Consider the following 18,372-nt stretch of genomic DNA (forward strand, 5'->3'; position numbering starts at 1 on the left):
ACCCAACAAATTCATTGCCTGGGGCACACTAAATTAAGGTAGCATGAGATTTCACCCCTTGTGCAGGCAGGGCCAGCGCCCCTCTGTCAGCATGAAGCAGCTCCAGAAGACGGAACTTCGACCACTTTCCCTTTAAGGATTAAAGGTGGTGGAATCTCTAGGGGAATATGAAGTAGGTAGCTAGATTAAGGAAGCCCCTCCGGCCTTGAGAATCCCAACTGCCCTGTTGTGAGTGTGAACCCCATTAATGGAGGAACTGTTCTCTTTTAAAAAATTTGGGGGGGAGGTCAACTGCCACTGTTCCAACTTAGCCTTGAAAAGGGAAGTGTAGGCCAGAATATGATCTCTCTCTCTTTTCCAGTTATTACTAGTCTTTACAGGTATCAAGGCCAAGCTCCATGGGGGCTGGGAGCACACTGCCAGAGTGAACTCTCATCCGTATGCATTGAGACATCTGGTTTCAATCAGGTGATAAAAACTGCCACCAGAGAACCCCATTGGAGAGGTCTGTGATCCTGAACACACCAACTGCTTTGAAGGAGGATGGAATCAAAAAGCTGCCTCCCCTCTTGGAACCAGAATGACATCAACTAGTGGCATGTCCAGACAACAAGAGACTACTAGTGGCATGTCCAGACAACGGGAGACACCCCCTCACAATCTCTAAGATTAGAGATATTCACAAGGAGAAGTGGGGATTGAAGAGGAGGGCAAGTTAAGAGTCAAGAACTGAAGGGCAGGTTAAGGGTTAACCGCTGAAGTTGCCCTTTGTAACTACTTGACTGCTTTGAAAGATGTCTTCAGGACCTTCCGCTGGGCAGGACTCTGTCACCAAATGGGCCAACAAACTGCCCCGAGGAACTGTAAACAAACATCTGCTCTGAATGGTCAACAAATGTTGAAATTAGCATATTAAGTGAAATAGGTGTGGTTTTCCCTTTTGTATGGTTTTCCTATGGTTTTCCTATTGATCCAATACCTGTGATTCCCTTTGATATGTGAGATTTTCATTTCTCCCCCAAAAGGGTATAAAAACAGCTAGCTTTTTGAGTTCGGGGCCTTCAGTTATGCCACGCTATTGAGGCACAATTGAAGGTCCCAATATAGCTATATTGGCTTAAATAAACCCCATGCATTTGCAGAAAGAGTTGTCTTGGTTTTGTTCTTTTATCTCTCCGAGCCTCCCCCGGGCAGAGATCTGCCGCCCCTAACAAGTCTCCTGCAAGGCAAGCACCCTACCCACTGGGTTGTCTTTCTGGTGCAATATTGCATAACTTCTTTTTTTTTTTTTTTTTTGGGTCACACCCGGCGATGCACAGGGGTCACTCCTGGCTCATGTACTCAGGAATCACCCCTGGCGGTGCTCAGGGGACCATATAGGATGCTGGGATTCGAACCCGGGTCGGCCGCGTGCAAGGCAAACGCCTTACCCGCTGTGCTATTGCTCCAGCCCCCTCGCATAACTTTTTTTTTTTTTTTTTGCTTTTTGGGTCACACCAAGCAATGCTCAGGGGTTACTCCTGGCTTTGCACTCAGGAATTACTCCTGGCAGTGCTTGGGGGACCATTTGGGATGCCGGGGATTGAACCCGGGTCGGCCGCGTGCAAGGCAAACGCCCTACCTGCTGTGCTATCGCTCCGGTCCCTCACATAACTTCTTGATACACTCATAGATCTTTAGCACTTTGGTCATTTTCAGATGTTGAGTATTGTGACTAGTGTTGCAATACATGATGAAAGTCTGTCTCTGTATCCCTTTGATCTTGGAAGAGATGCCCAGGATCTATCTATCTATCTATCTATCTATCTATCTATCTATCTATCTATCTATCTATCTATCTCAACCTCCCTAACTCTTTAAATTTTTTTGATTAATCTTTTTCATAAATTACTGGGTGTTACTTTCATGTTCCTGGGTAATATGGTAGTTTTATTTGTTGTTATTTTGGTGTCAAACCTGGCTGTGCTCAGGGCTGACACTTGGTTTGTGCTCAGGGATCACTCCTGGCCCTGATTGGGGGACCCTATGGGATTCTGGGATTGAACCTGGGTTGACTTCATGCAAGGTCCTCCCCACTGTGCTATTGGTCTGGCCCCAGGAAATACTTTTCATAGTAAACAAATGTTTGATTGAATTTTTTGTTTCTTCATACTTAAAGTCAATTGTGAGAGTCAGCCTTTTTAATTTCAATCTATTTAGCAAATTTGCTTTTCTCTGTAGACTTCAAAAAGTATTCTTTTTAAAACTTATTATTTTTTTTATTGAGGTGACACTACTTTCAAGTATGAATGTGTTATCATTTTAGGGGTATATGTTACCAAGTGACACCCACTCTCAAAGTGCCATTATTCCTTTAGACGGGGCAATCAAACTGAAGTATGAAAAGGATGGGAGTTAGTGGTGGGCTAGAAATGATATTAAGTCTTTTTTGGAGGGTCTTGGGCACTTCGATGGCAATCACTATGCATATCAATATCATAAATGTGATGATGCAGAGTGATGGTACAGCAGGTAGGGAGTTTGCCTCCCACACAAGGCAAGCTGACCTGGGTTCAATTTTTTGCAACCCATATTATCCCCAGAACTGCCAGGGGTGGTCCCTGAGTGCAGATCTAGGAGTAACTCCTGAGCATCACTGGGTGCAGCAGAAATAAACAAAAAATAATAAACATTAGGGATAGAGGGATAGTACAGAGGTTAAGGCAACGGCCTTGTATACGGCTAATCCCAGTTCCATCCCTGGCATCAAATATTGTCCCCCACGCATCACCAGGAGTGATTCTTGAATACAGAGCCAAGAATAAACCTGCAGCACAGCCTGCCCCAAACAAACAAACAAACAAACAAACAAACAAATACCCAAGTAAAACACTACACTTTATTGATTACATGGTCAGGAGAAGCAGTTAAAGTTCAAAGCCAAAAATTTCAGGCACAAGAGAGAAAACTATGTTATGATATTTTCCTCTATTTCCTTGAGAATCAAGTATAATTTCTTTTCTTTTCTTTTTCTCTTTTGGAGGGGGCTCACACCTGGCAGTGGCCAGGGATTACTTGAGGCTCTGCACTCAGAAGTTACTCCTGGTGGTGCTCAGAGACTATATGGGATGCCGGAATTGAACCAGGGTTGGACAAATACAAGGCAGGTGCCCTACCCACTGTACTATCTCTTCAGCTCTCAAGTGTAATTTCTCGCTCAGAAAGAGTACTGAAACTCAGGATAATTCTTCTACTAAAAAAATAGTTGGGCATGATGTTATTGGAGAAAAATAATACATATAAAACCCATGCTGTCTTACTATGTAGATGTAATTTCCAAATATTTTTTACTGGAAAAAAATGATAAAAAGTTTGTTAGGGGCGGCAGATCTCTGCCCGGGGGAGGCTCGGAGAGACAAAAGAACAAAACCAAGACAACTCTTTCTGCAAATGCATGGGGTTTATTTAAGCCAATATAGCTATATTAGGACCTTCAATTGTGCCTCAATAGCGTGGCATAACTGAAGGCCCCGAACTCAAAAAGCTAGCTGTTTTTATACCCTTTTGGGGGAGAAATGAAAATCTCACATATCAAAGGGAATCACATGTATATATCAAAGGGGATCACACATATTGGGGGAAAATTACATGTATTGAATCAAAGGAGAATCATACATATCAAAGAAAATCACAGGTATTGGATCAATAGGAAAACCATACAAAAGGGAAAACCACACCTATTTCACTTAATATGCTAATTTCAACATTTGTTGACCATTCTGAGCAGAGGTTTGTTTACAGTTCCTAGGGGCAGTTTGTTGGCCCATTTGGTGACAGAGTCCTGCCCAGCAGTAGGTCCTGAAGACATCTTTCAAAGCAGTCAAGTAGTTACAAAGGGCAACTTCAGCGGTTAACCCTTAACCTGCCCTTCAGTTCTTGACTCTTAACCTGCCCTCCTCTTCAAGTTGAAGAACTGGGAGGAAAGAAGAAAAGGAAGATCGGAAAAAAGAGTAGAAACTAGGAAGGGAATAATGTTGGTTATCAAAGAGAACAATGATTGAAGTCTGTAAAATGAATAGAGATGTGGAGCAACAGACAAAAGAAAATTCCAGTAAGTGTAAAGATCAAGCTTATTTCCTCAATGATCAAGAGTAATTTTTTTGTTTTGGTTTTGGTCCCACACACCCGGTGGAGCTCAGGGCTGGCTCCTGGCTCTGTCTTCAGGGATCTTTCCTGGTGGGGCTCAGAGGACCCTAAGGGGTCCCGGGAATTGAACCCAGGTTGGCTGCATGCGAGGAAAATGCCCTCCCCGCTGTCCTATGGTTCCAGTTCCTAATGCACAGTTTCTGAGGTTTGACCTCTGCAGTGAGGAACAGTCTTTCATCCCTGAGTCAACTGTCCTTTGTGTAGCTTCTTTACAACGAGAACTTTCAGGGCCCTCTTGATGTCCTTGTTCCTGAGAATGTAGATGAAGGGGTTCAGAATGGGGGGTGACCATCGTGTACATGTCCGAGGCCGTTGAAGTTGCGTGGGAGCTGTGGGTGCCCACAGAGCTAGACACACTCCAAGGATCATTAGAGTACAAGAGGGACACCACAGAGAGGTGAGACGCACAGGTGGAAAAAGCCTTATACTTGCCCTGAGCTGATGGGATTTTCTGGACGGTGGAAACAATCTTCCAGTAGGAGTAGAGAACCCCAGCAAAGGGGCCAACACTCAGTGTTGGGGCTGGACTGAGCTATCAGGGTGAGCCCATGTAGACTGTACCGTACTACAGACAGGAACATTTTCCCCCTTCAAGCTGCCTTCAGTAAATAATTTTAATATATTGAAAGGGGCAGTTTTTCCTTTTCTCACAGAAGCCTGGCTGGTCTTTGACACCTGTAACTTTCAGGCTCTGGCCCAGCCTAAAGTTTGGGATGTAGATTTCAGGTGCTGGCCCAGTTGTCTTTGGATGTAAATTTCAGGTGCTGGCCCAGCCTTGTCTTTGGGATGTAAATTCAAGTGCTTATCACCCAAGAAAGGTTTTGGTTTTGGTTTTGTATCTTTCCAGAGGCCAAAATTACTGGCCTGGGGATGCAAGGAAAAGCAATGCATATTCTGCTGTCTCAAGGTTCTTCCTGTAACTTCTTTTGATGCCTTTGGTGACTTCACTGTATTGCACCCTTAAGGGATACCATGATCAATAAAAGGAGATTACAGGGCTCTCTACCTTTGTCACAGAGTCAGAGAGAACCTGAACCCTCCATTATATATATTTCTTCTGTGTTCCTTGTCTCAGCGCCTCCGACTGCACAAACGCTCATACAACAGCCCAGAAAGAAAGCTGCGATATACATCACCACGTTATTAAGGAAGGTGTCGGAGCAGACAAGTTGGAGCATCTGATTGAGTTCGCAGAAAAAGTGTGGGATCTCCACGCGTAGGCAGAACGACAGCTGCTTCAGATGAAGTTCTGCAACAAAGAATCTAGGGTCCCTGTGAGCCAGGACCCCACTACTAATAGCCTACAGAGCCGAAGATTTATGATGACAGTGTAGTGTAATGGGTGGCAGATGGCCACGAAGAGGTCATAGGCCATGACAGTGAGGAGAAGGTTGTCAAGCATGGCAAAGAGCATGACAAAACAGATCTTCGTGATGCAGTAGGTGCAGGGGATGCGCCTGCTCTGGGTCTGGATGTTCTGCAGCATCTTTGGGACTAGGGTGGAGACAAAGCCGATATCCACAGCAGACAGGTTGGTGAGGAAGAAGTACATGGGGGTGTGCAGGTGAGGGTTGGAGGCGACAGCCAGAATGATGAGCAGGTTCCCCAGGACAGCGACCAGATACATGGAGAGAAAACCCCCAAACAGGACAGACTGCAGTCTTGGGTCATTCGTTCGACGAGCCCAGAAGAATCAAGTCTGAAATCTGTGATCTGTGTGTCATTGTGTTGGTCCATGGGGTGGAGGGAACTTTGGGGAAAGAGGGAAATAACACGATCACGAATTTCATTTTTTGGCATTTGGGGTCACACTTTGTGATGCTCAGGGGTAACTCCTGGCTCTGCACTCAAGAATTACTCCTGATGGTGCTCAGGAGACCTTATGGGATGCCGAGGATTGAACCCAGGTTTGCCGTGTGCAAGGCAAACACCCTAATATCGCTCTAGCCCTAACGTGATCATGTTTAACCTAGGCTTCGTTATTCCCATCAATAGCATGCTTTGCAGGCAAGTCGTGAATAGTTTTCAGCTAGGCCTGCACCCCTGAACAGACGACCATGATGCATAAGTTGTGTTGTGGAGACAGTGAACAGGGTAGTGCTTTCTCCAAGTCCCATGGGCTCTCCAAGGTTGAAGCAAACACCTCCGGTCATTTGACAGATATCAGTTGAGTAAATACAGGTCCCCAGCCTGCTGTTCCTTGTGGAGCACTCAAGAAACTCACCCACACTAATGGATCTGAACAAACAACTGGGGAAGAATGAGCAGCACAGAGTGAGCTCTGTAGCTCACTGTTCTCAGGGTGTCACTGAAGATGAGGTCAGTGGAAGCGAACTTCAAAAGATAGAGAGCATATGAGAAGAGCTGCCAGATATCAAAGAGCTCAAACACCGCTTGTAAGAACTGAGGGGTAAATCAGAAGGGCACCGTGGCAGAGTGGAAGAAGGTAAAACCCAAATCAGTAGGTAAAGTATGGGAAAGTACACAGAGATCATTGGTAAAATGAGAACTGAAAATGATGACTAGAAAATGATATGGACTCAATGGTACAATGCCGTGTCCCACGCGGCTAAGTCGAATAGGGTCCCCAAGGTGAAGGGAGAAGGGCAACGGGGTAAGGAGGGCTGGACAAACAATGCTCATGCAGCGTCTCTATTGAACAAGCAACAGACATTTATAGGTCTCTAGAAGGAAGCATACATTGGAAAAATATGCAGGAATGTTCAGGATGCATAAGTTTAGAATGTACTGGGCTTTTAGACATCAATGATTTTTTTATAATTACATTGTTTCAATATTTTCCTTGGTTATATATTGTTACACCTTAGAAACATGTTCTGCCATAAGAAGGAAGAAAGAGCCCACTAGAAAAACAAGAAAGTCAGCCCTTGGATTGTATAACCCCAAGACAATGGTTTCTATAAACCAGCGATTAGACAACACGTTCCAAGAACAAGAGCTTTCTTCATATCTAACTAGCACAGGCTCCCAACAGGACAACACCTGTTTGCAGTACAGGGATTCCAGAGGAAGCAGAAAGGGAGAGTAACAGAGTCCTTATTCAAAGAAACAGCTAGCACAAACTTCTCCAGGCCGAGAAAGGAATTGGACTCCCTGAATCCAGAGGATCAAAGCTTCAGGGCTAGAGTGATGGTACATCAGGTGGGGAATTTACCCTGAATGAGAACCAACCTGGATTTGATCCACAGCATCCCATATGGTTTCCTGAATCCACCTGGATTGATCCCAAACTACAATGCCAGGAGTAAATCCTGAGCAACACTGGGTGTGACACCCCCAAATAAAAACAAACCAAAATGAGGTTCAGAGAGCTTAGAATATAAGAAATTCAATCAGACACAAGACACGTGAAAGTAGTCAAAATCAAAGATAAAGAGAGAACCCTAAAGCAGAAAAAAATTCTTTATTTAAGGGAAATCACCTGTGCCCACCCCCTGTCCCCGCTATGAGACTGTTGGCAGATTTCTCTAGAAACTGTAAGTACTAAGGGAGTGGCATGGTATAAAAAGTGCTGAACGCAGGAACTGGAGGTATAGTATAGCGGGGAGGGCTCTTGCCTTGCACATAGCCAAACCGGGTTCAATCACTGGCACCCTGTAAGGTCCCCTAAGCCCAGCCAGGAGGAATTCCTGAGTGCAGAGCCAGAAGGAAGCCATGAGCACTGATGGGTTTTGCCCCTCAACAAACAAGTGCAAAATTCGAAGAAACTCCAGAGAAGGATACTTTACTCAGTTAAAGTAGAATGAAGAATTTGGAAGAATATAAAAGAGCTTTTCATCAGACAACAGTTAAGAGGATTCATTTTCACCAAATCAGTCCTCCAAGTTAGACTGAAAGAACTTCTAGAAAGGGAAGGTGGCACTGGGGAATATTAAGTAGTTGCTGAACTGCACGCATTAACTCAGGAACACATTAACTCAGCAAGTCCCATAGTGATGTCCTACCTGTGCGACCTTGAACGGTCTCTCAGATGACCACAGAGAACGAGCCTTCTGTCCTCTCTGAGCCTTCAGTGAAGGATCATCTGAGTGTCTGGTTGTACCCAGTGGGGAAATGCTGACCTCAATCCATGCATCAGTGTGTGTGGTGGATGATGGACCCTAAGATCCTGTCCCAAGACAAAACAACAAAAACACACAAATCTTGAATCAAAATTAGGTCCGCAAACAAAATAGAAAAGTGTGATCTTGTCCCACCCAACCCAGATGACCGCATGTCCCAGGCAGGATTGGAGATGAGGATTTATCAGCATCTCTCCAGGTCTGCTCATGCAACACATTTCATCTTGTTTTTCCAACCTCTGAACCCATGATTCTCCTGTATAAAGGGAATCCATATCTTCTAGGATAAAAAGATAATTATATTATTATTATCATTATTATTATTTAAAGGAGCTGGAGTGATAGTACAGTAAGTAGGGTGTTTGCCTTACATGCGGCCGACCTGGGTTTGATTCCTCTGTCCCTCTCGGAGAGCCTGACAAGCTACTGAGAGTATTCGATATGCCAAAAACAGTAACAACAAGTCTCACAATGGAGACGTTACTGGTGCCTTCTCGAACAAATTGATGAACAACGGGATGACAGTGCTACATTATTTAAAGAACGTTTGGGCTGCTCCCAAAGGTGCTGAGGGCTTACTACTGGCTCAGCACTTGGGGATCACTCCTGGTGGGTTTGGGGGACCATATGGGATGCTGGAGATCAAACCTCATTGGCCCTGTGGAAAGCAAACACTCTATCCACTGTACTATCGCTCTAGTCGCCCGCCCCAGGAAGTTGTACTTCCTACAACTCTCAGATCTCAAGAGATCAACTTAAAAGTCAAGTGAGTTCAACTGTGTGATATTTTTTTCTTCATGAGTTTTCCTCTCTTCCTGATCTTTGTATCTATTGGAAAGGCTCTTTCTCTTTCAAGAAATATTTTATGTTTTGGTTTCTGGGTCACACCTGGTGGTGCTTAGGGCTTCCTCCGAGCTCTGTGCTCAGGGATTATTCCTAGTGGGACTCACGGGACCAAATGAGATGCTGGGGATTGAACATGGATTGGCCATGTGCCAGGCAAATGCCCTACCTACTGTACTATCACTCCAGTCCCTAGAATGGATCTTACTTTGCTTTTCCTTCCTTCCTTCCTTCCTTCCTTCCTTCCTTCCTTCCTTCCTTCCTTCCTTCCTTCCTTCCTTCCTTCCTTCCTTCCTTCCTTCCTTCCTTCCTTCCTTATTCCCTCCCTCCCACCCTCTTCCTTCCTTCCTTCCTTCCTTCTTTCTTTCTTTCTTTCTTTCTTTCTTTCTTTCTTTCTTTCTTTCTTTCTTTCTTTCTTTCTTTCTTTCTTTCTTTCTTTCTTTCTTTCTTCCTTCCTTCCTTCCTTCCTTCCTTCCTTCCTTCCTTCCTTTCCTTCCTTCCTTCCTTCCTTTATAAATTGGGTATCAGTCTAGAATGAATCTTTCTAAGGAATAAAAATATACACAGATAGGCCCTTCCCATCAATTAACGTCTTATTGAGGGGGGACTACCATTCCAAGGAATGCTCAGGTGTCACACCCATTGCTCTTTGGCCAGTAAATAGTTAAGGTCTAGGGCCAGAGGATGCAGTACTCCCTGTGATGTTGAAGCTTCTGGTCTGCTCTTGGGGTGTGGGGAGCAATAGGGTGCTGAACATGTTCCCAGGTTCTACACATGCAAACCATATTGCCTAGACTTCCACACTCTCAAGCCCTTTCTTAAAATTTACTTTTGTGGCAGGACCTATAGTGCAGCTGGTAGGGTGTTTCCCTTGCACACAGCTGACCCAGGTTCGATTCCCGGCATTCTATATGGTTCCCAGAGCATCCCCAGGAGTGATACCTGAGTGCATGAGCCAGGAGTAATCACTGTGCAATGCTGGGTGTTTCTCAAAAAGCAAAACCAAAGCAAAACAAAACCCCCCACAAAATTTAGACCTGTGGGGGGCCACACATGGTAGGTGCCCAGCAACTACTCCTGATGGTACTGGAAATGTCATGTGACAGGGTTGGATCCTCAACGTCCAGCATGCAAAGCTTCCTTTGGTTTTCCCCAGTTGGATAGCCCAATTCCAAGATAGAGTCAATTACTATGGTAAACTCATCCACTCCCACTCCTTCCTCTTTTCAACCCCACTGGCCCCAGCATCATTCACATTACTGTCACTGATGATTGTTCCATCACTCAGTCCGGGGAACACTTCCCTCCTTCACAGAGCCAAGAAAGAAAGGAAGTAGAAATCCATTTGCTAAGCCAACTCATGCAAAGAAACGAAGTCTGAGCCAAAGGCGAGTGTCTAGTTGTAAGTGGTCTGTTTTCCTTCTCTCCATTTTTATTTATATATTTATTTTTAGACAAACCCAACAGTGCTCAGAACTTACCCCTGGCTCTGCGTTCAGGGATCACTCCCAGAAGTGCTCAGGGGAACATAAGAGATACCAGGAATCAAACCCAGGTGATTGTGTGAAATGCAAGTGCCCTCTCCAATATGTTATTGCTCCAGCTTCTAGTTGTCTCCAATTTTTATCTGTGACCCCCAACGGGGGTCTGATACTTACTGGGTTGGGTGCTTGAGAAAAAAGACTCAGCAGAAATGTCTGATTTCCTCCCTAAATGGCGACTGGTGGAGAATCAAGCCCTGATTTCTGATAAGGTCCTGGAGGAAGAAAAGAAGGAGCGAACTGCTGGTCTGGTTATGAGCCAGACTTAAGAAGCCAAAGACTGTTCACCCAGTGTGGGGCATATTGAGGGACTGAGGCAGAGAAATATTTACATCTCCCTGTAATATTTACCTATTCTCATTACACTCATTTCCCACTGGTTACTCCAGTCTCTAAGGATGAGAGTACATGGGAGAAATTAGCCTACTGAGAAAGGGAGAATCATTTTTTTTTTCTTAATAACCTCAAGTCCCAGGGGATAGAACTGAAGTGGGACTATGTATAGAAATCCTTCCTCTATCCTGATCTGCACTTTTTCTCACCTGACAGAGTTTTCAATTACTAACACCATTCCTCCCGTTGTCTTAAAATTATATTGGGGAGGGTTGGAATGATAGAGAAGTGGGTAGGGCACTTGCCTTGCATGTTCCCACCAGAGTTTGATCCCCAAGATTCATAGTGTTCTCTGAGCACTGCCAGGAGTAATTTCTGAGTGCAAATCCTTATGGAACCTACCCCTGAGCATCTCCAGATGTGGCTCAATAGAAAAAAAACCAAAATTTTTAAAAACTTAATCACTGCGCTGGAGCAATAGCGCAGCGGGTATGGAATCTGTCTTGCAGCGGCAGACCTGGATTCAATTCCAAGCATCCCATATGGTCCCCTGAGCACTGCCAGGAGTAGGTCCTGACTGTGGAGCCAGGAGTAACCGCTGTACATCACCAGGTGTGACCCCAAAAGAAAAGAAAAAAATGTGGAAATAACCTGAATTATAAAGTTACCAAGTTATTCATGATTGAGTTTCAGGCATCCAATGTTCCAATGCCAATCCCTTCACTAGTGTCCATCCCTCCCCTATTTTCCAAATGTAGAGGACACCTGTGGGCCTTCGAAGCACTGATTTCTGATGGACACAATCCTGGTACCCCCAGAAACTCAAACTCTGCTCTTCTACAAGAAGAATAACTGTTTCTATGAGATGAACCGCAGTACCACAGTTCCTGCCTTGTCAATAGTTTTACACAGCTATGAGTTTCATACTCACAAGTTCAACGTTGTAATTTGATAAGTCATTATTTTCAAATATCAAATTCTTTTCTTCTTTCTTTTTTTATCTTTTTCGGTCACCCCATACTATGCATAGAGGTTACTCCTGATCTTTGCACTCAGGAATTATTCATGGCGATGCTCGGGGGACCATATGGGATGCTGGGAATCAAACCCGGGTCGGCTGCGTGCAAGGCAAATGCCCTAACCGCTGTGCTATATCTCCAGCCCCAAGTTTTCTTTCTTTGGACCCTCAGTGGGAACCCTGTTCTACAATTGACACTGTACAATTTCCCTGACTTATTTTCAAACTTACACCTCCCAAACAGTAGGCACGTTTGTGCCCTTTAAATGTCTAGTGTATTCATTTGATACAGCACCAATAAGTAGGGTTTGTCTTTTGGCTAACTTGTTTTGTTTAGCTGACTTATTTTGAGGTAAATGAAGAGCCAGGATATGGAAACACCCAAATATCCAATAACAGTTGATGGATAAAGTTATGGTGTCAGAGCAATATTACATTGGGTTGTGCTTTTGCCTTACATACAGCTGACCTGAGTTCAGTTCCCAGCACCCTCTATAGACCCCTGAGCCCCAGCAGGAGTGATCCCTGAGCTCAGAGCCAGAAGTAAGCTCTATCATCACAGCTTGTGGCCCAATACAAAAAATTTATCCAAGTTGTTTTTATTAAAAAAAAAAAACAGAAACTTGGGCTGGAGTGATAGCAGAGCGGGTAGGGTGTTTGCCTTGCATGCGGCCAACCCGAGTTCGATTCCCAGCATCCCATATGGTCCCCCGAGCACCGCCAGGAGTAATTCCTGAGTGCATGAGCCAGGAGTCACCCCTGTACATCGCCGGGTGTGACCCAAAACCCCCCCCCCAAAAAAAAACAAACCCAGAAACTAATATGAACGATATATATTACAGAAGAGTAGGGTTCTTGATTGCATAAAGCCAACCCAGGTTCAGTCTCTGGCATCCCATAGGGCTCCCTGAGCCTGACAGAAATGATCCATCAGTACAGAGTCAGGAGTTAACCTGAACACTACAAAGCCAGGAGTAATCCCTGAGTGCATGAGCCAGTAATAACCCCTGTGCATCGCCGGGTGTGACCCCAAAAGCAATAAAAAAAAAATAATGCTAGGGGCCTGAGCGATAGCACAGCAAGTAGGGCGTTTGCCTTGCACGTGGCCGACCCAGGTTTGATCCGTGGCATCCCATATGGTCCTCCAAGCACCGCCAGGAGTAATTCCTGAGTGCAAACCCAGGAGTAATCCCTGAGCATCGCTGGGTGTGACCCAAAAAGCAAAATAATAATAATAATAATAATGCCGCCGAGCACCATGCTGACCTTCCTTTAAAAAAAAAAACAATAAAAGAAAACTTAACTCAAAATCAGAACATAAACTAGGTTGAAGTGACAGTACAGCAGGGCAGGGCTCTTGCCTTGCATGTGACTGGCACTGGTTTGATTCCCGGCACCCCAGAAAGTCCCCCTGAGCACAGAACCAGGAGAAAGCCCTGAATACTGCTGTGTATGACCCCAAAAGCAAATTTAAGAAAGGAATGCTCATTCAATGCTGGTGGGATTGTCTGATTCATTTTCCTTGGGAAATGTTTTGGTGATTTCTCAAAACATTTAAAATAGGAACTTCCATATGAGCCCTGATTCCATTCCAAGGCACCTAATCCAAGAATCCCAACATATTAATCTGAAAGGAATATACACAATCATGTTCATTGCAACATTATTGATAATAGACAAGATTTTTTTCTTTTTGGGTCACATCCGGTGACGCTTAAGGGATACTTCTGGCTTTTCACTCAGGAATTCCTCATGGTGGGCTGGGGGGACTATATGGTATGCTGAGAATTGAACCTGGGTCGGCTGTGTGCAAGGCAAATGCCCTACCCATTGTGCTATCGCTCCAGCTCCCCCACCCCGAGTTCTTATTAAAGAAAATAAGAGGGGCTGGAGAGATAGTATAGCAGGAAAAGCACTTGCTTTGCATGACGCCAACCCAAGTTTTATCCCTGACATCCCATAGGGTCCCCTGAGTACCTACAGGAGTGATTCTTGAGTAGAGTCAGGAGTGAAGCTTCAGCATCACTGGGTGTGGCCCCAAAACAAAAAGAAAAACAAAACATAAAAGGAGAAAATAATAGCTAAGAACTTCTCCAAGCTGAGACAGGAGTTGGACACCCAGAAATAAGAGATTCAAAGAGCTCCAAATAGAAGAGACCCAATCAGAACCACCAAGATATACTAGCATACAATGGCCAAAAGCAAAGATAAAAAGCAAACCCTAAAAGCAGCAACAGAAAAGTATTCTTTGCTTAAGAGAACCCCCATGAGCACCAGCAGAATTCTCAAGAACCCGCACGAGACTGCCAGCAGAGTTCTCAAGAAACTATAGATCAGAAGGCGGGGTGGTGGTGTGGTATAAAACAGTGCTGAAAGCAGAATATGTCTAACCAAGAATACTCTACACAGTTCACTTAGAATGTAGATTTGAATGCGGACTAAAGAGTTTTTCAGTCAAATAACAGTTCAGAGCATCGATGACATCCCTCCAGATTACCTTGAGGGACTTCTAGAAAAAGAAAAGTTTCTGAACACAGTGGTATAGGAATGGAGCAAACCCCAGAGTGTTGTCTCCCCACTGTGCAAACTTGAATGAGCTCTCAGATGATCACAGGGAAAGAAGCTTAGCTTCTGTTCTGACTCTTCAATACAGGGTCATCTGGGTGTTTGGGTGCACCTAGAAGGGAATGTTGAGCAGATGGTTGTAGGGAGCCATTTTACCTTACTGATCTTATCCTGTCACTATTTGTTTAATCACTAGCTAACCCCATGCCACACCTAGCAAAGGTTGCCAATCCTAATCTTACTGATCTTATCCTATCAGCATTTGTTTTTTACTAGCTAAATCCCGGGCCACACCCTGCATTTCTATTGGGGGTCCTGGCACCACCTCCTCCCAACAGGGAGGTATAAATACTGTAACTGTCATAGAATACATGCCTTTTCTCCCTCCTCCGGGCTCTTCGTCTGTTCTTTCGGCTGCGCCCTACGAAGGGTTCTCCCTGCTGAACAGAATGAGACCTCCACATCGACTCCCACAGATGGTCTTCATGGGCGGGGTTGGAAGATGGGGTTGGAGCCTAAATCTGCCCAAGACCAGACAGCAGAAAGACATCAGTCCTAAATCAGAGTTAGAACGGTAGACAAAAAAGAAAAAGGATAAACATAAAAGATAGAAGGCAAGGACTTGTTGGAAAGACAGCACATCGGGTAGGGCACTGGCCTTACACGCTGGTGACGAGCTTTTGATCCCCTGAAATCCATGCGGTCCCCAAAGCACCAGCAGGAACAGACTTTGCAGAAGCTCAGAGTCGAGAGGTTCAGCTGGATTTTTTTTAAAAAAAAGTGTTTGTGTGTTTGTGTGTGTGTGTGTGTGTGTGTGTGTGAAGCAAGATCATTTTCTATGTTTTTTCTTTCTGGGCTACACCCGCAATGCTTAGGGATAATTTCTGAATCTGCATACTGGAATGTTTCCTGACTGTACTCAGGGGAACCCTATAAGATTCCAGGAATTAAACCTGAATCTGCTGTGTGCAAGGCCAGCACCCTCCTCGCTGTACCATCACTCAGGCTCCGACAAGAGTTTTTTTTTAACCTTTATTGGTAGCTTGTCTTTTATTTCCAGATTTTTTTAAGTGGATCAACATGGAAATTAACATATTATTTTTTTTTCAAGTCTCAGTCATACAATGATCAAACACCCATCCCTTCACCAGTGCACATGATCCACCACCAAGAACCCCAGAGACCCTCCCTCCCTCTTTCCCTCTGCCTGTGTGGCAGATGATTTTCAATTAGCTCTCTCATTGCTATGATAACATTCAATTTTTGACCGAAAACTCACTATCATTATTTGCAGTTTTTCCCCCAACAGTCAGACCTGTCAGAATGGCATCATTAGATAGTATATTTTCTATTGTTGATAACAATGAGCATATGATGTTGCAAGGTCGTGAAATTGGCCACCAAGTTTTGGGATTCAGGTATTAAGTTCAGAGGTATTTCTGCCAGCAGCCGCTGCATTCCAAGATTGGTTTGTGTGCCTCTGAGATCATGGCTGTTCAGGAGTGGGGGAGCTGTTCGTGGGAGGCCATGGGGTCTCATTTGGGCAGGAAACAGGGTTGGTTCTGCAACCCCCACCCCCATCGCGAGATTCCCCATGCGTCCCATTATTGCAAGGTCCTACCTCTCTGTCCATGTGGCACTAAACGGTGGTGGTCGCCATGCTGCCGAGAAGGGAAAAGGATGAGGACAAAAACCCTTTCCCTTCCAGGGCTGCACAGGACCATAGTTAAGTTCAAAGACTCGAGTGTAGCTACCAGCAGCCTCTGGGTTTCTGTGCCTCTGGTATAATGGCTGCTTAGGTGCGGCGGAGTCATTCCTGAGTGTTTTCTTTGGATACCAAGAAAGGTTACGTGGCTGCATAAGCGGCTGCCCGGTTTGGACAAATATCCCAGTCCCACAAATTGTAGCCGTGTTAGTAGAACTCAGTGTCGCCAGGACTCCATCTGGAGAAGGCGGGGACTCTGCACCTTCTCTGTCTGGCGTCCCGGTACCAACAAGAGTTTTTATAGACATTTACTTAGAAAGGTTTAGAGAGAAGCACGCGCTGCGGAGAGAGAGCACAGGTGTCTCCAGAGGGAAAGAGGCTCAGCGGGGCCACAGCAATATCCAACGGGGACAGCGCTGGCTTTGCACGCGTCAACCAGGGTTCGCTCCCTGGTACCCCATGGGTACCCCTGAACCCCTCGAGGAGTGAACCCTGAGCACCGCCGGGTGTGCAAAAACAAAACTAAGTACAAACGGGAGAAATTGCTGGGGCTGGCCGGCCTGCCCCTGGCGTTCCGCTGGCCCCCGATTCCTACCAGTGCACCTGCAGTTCTCCAACGTGGACGGGGACGGCGCCCAGTGAGCGGCGTGCAGCTGACCTTCCTGTACCTGCTGAGGGCAGGCGCCTGGCAGACCTACACCTGCTTCTGCCTGAACTCTGCTGCCTGGCTGGACGCGACCTCAGGTGAGGGTCATGTGCTGCACTTGCGGTGGCCCGCGGGCCAGACTGGGCCCCAATCAGATATGGGGACCGTGCTCTGGGTCCCCCAGTACGACTGCCCGGTCCACAGACCATGGGGCGGAAAGGTTAAGGGGGATCCCCGCGCCCCTGTCCCACCCTGCCCACAGCCCCGCAATTCCGGAAGGGCCAGGCCGAGACCCTTCTGGAATTCAGCGCCACCAGGGAAGCGTCCTGCAGTGCTCAACAAGGCAGAAGTTCGCTTCCAGCTGGGGCCCCTCTGCTTAGGTAGCTGAGAGTCTCAGGGATTGCGAAGTGGGGGACAGATGGGACGGCCCCACGTGGGCTCTAATGAAGCTGAGACTCAAGTCGCCCCATTTATCTACTGTAACTCCTCAAGGTCAGACGGTCAGACAAGAGGAATCTCCTTCCTTATTCAGCCCCCAGGGAGATCCCAAACCTCTTCCCTCCTCTCTTGTGGGGCACACCAAAAGTTTAGCTAGAAGTTTAGCACCCCTGTACCCCAAACAGAGAACTTCCAGCTCGGAGCTGGTACAGGCCCCCCTTAACCTGCCTCCTGCCCTGTCCCCCCAAAACTCTGGTGCTTCCGGACCTCCTTCTTGACCACTAGATTCCCTCCTGTTCGACAGAGACTGCTCATTGGCTTCTCCTGACATTTGAGGGAGCTGGACAGATGCGGTGGTCCCTGAGTGAAGGACCAAAGTCGGACCCCAAAAGGCTTGGGGCCCCTGGTCAGAGCTGTGTGCCCCCAACAGCCTCAGTCCAACTCCGGAGGCTGCCACACCCCTGCCTCCGACCCCCTCCCCTGAATCACCGGGCCAGATAAGGGGATGTGGACTGGCTAAGGTGGAGTAGGGGTCAGGGTTTATCCTGGATCTCAGTGGTGCTGTCTTCACTCTTGAAGGATCCGTGTGCCAGAGGAAGCCGCCTCTGGTGGATTCAACTCGCTTACACCTGCCAAGGGCTGGAAGAGATGAAAGAGTCCAGCAACTTCCGGCCCTGCCCGTGCCCTGCCTGGCCTCGAGTCAAAGAATAAACTGGTGAACTCTGTTCAGGTGTCCGTGCTGCCTGGGGCTCACCTCACTCAAACTCAGCGTGGAGGGGCACCCAGTGAGCAGTGCTCGAGAGCCAACTGCCTGAGAATGAACAGAGAGACAGAGGAAATTCTAAATACATCACTTCTGTCTAGGATTTTTTTCTTTTTGGTTACATCCAGCGATGCTCAAGGGTTACTCCAGGCTCTGCACTCAGGAATGACTCCTGGTGGTGCTTGGGGGTCCCTATGGGATGGCGGGGATTGAACCCGGGTCAGCTGTGTGCAAGGCAAATGCTCTACCCACT

General features: G+C 46.2%; 1 pseudogene; it reads right to left on the reverse strand.

Moving 5' to 3' along the window:
* Window positions 1-2,556: 2,556 nt before the first annotated feature.
* Window positions 2,557-18,372, reverse strand: part of LOC129398781 (olfactory receptor 7A10-like) — a 56,067-nt pseudogene continuing 40,251 nt past the window's right edge.

The sequence above is a fragment of the Sorex araneus genome, chromosome 2 (assembly GCF_027595985.1).
Source record: "Sorex araneus isolate mSorAra2 chromosome 2, mSorAra2.pri, whole genome shotgun sequence".
Classification (NCBI taxonomy): Eukaryota; Metazoa; Chordata; class Mammalia; order Eulipotyphla; family Soricidae; genus Sorex; species Sorex araneus.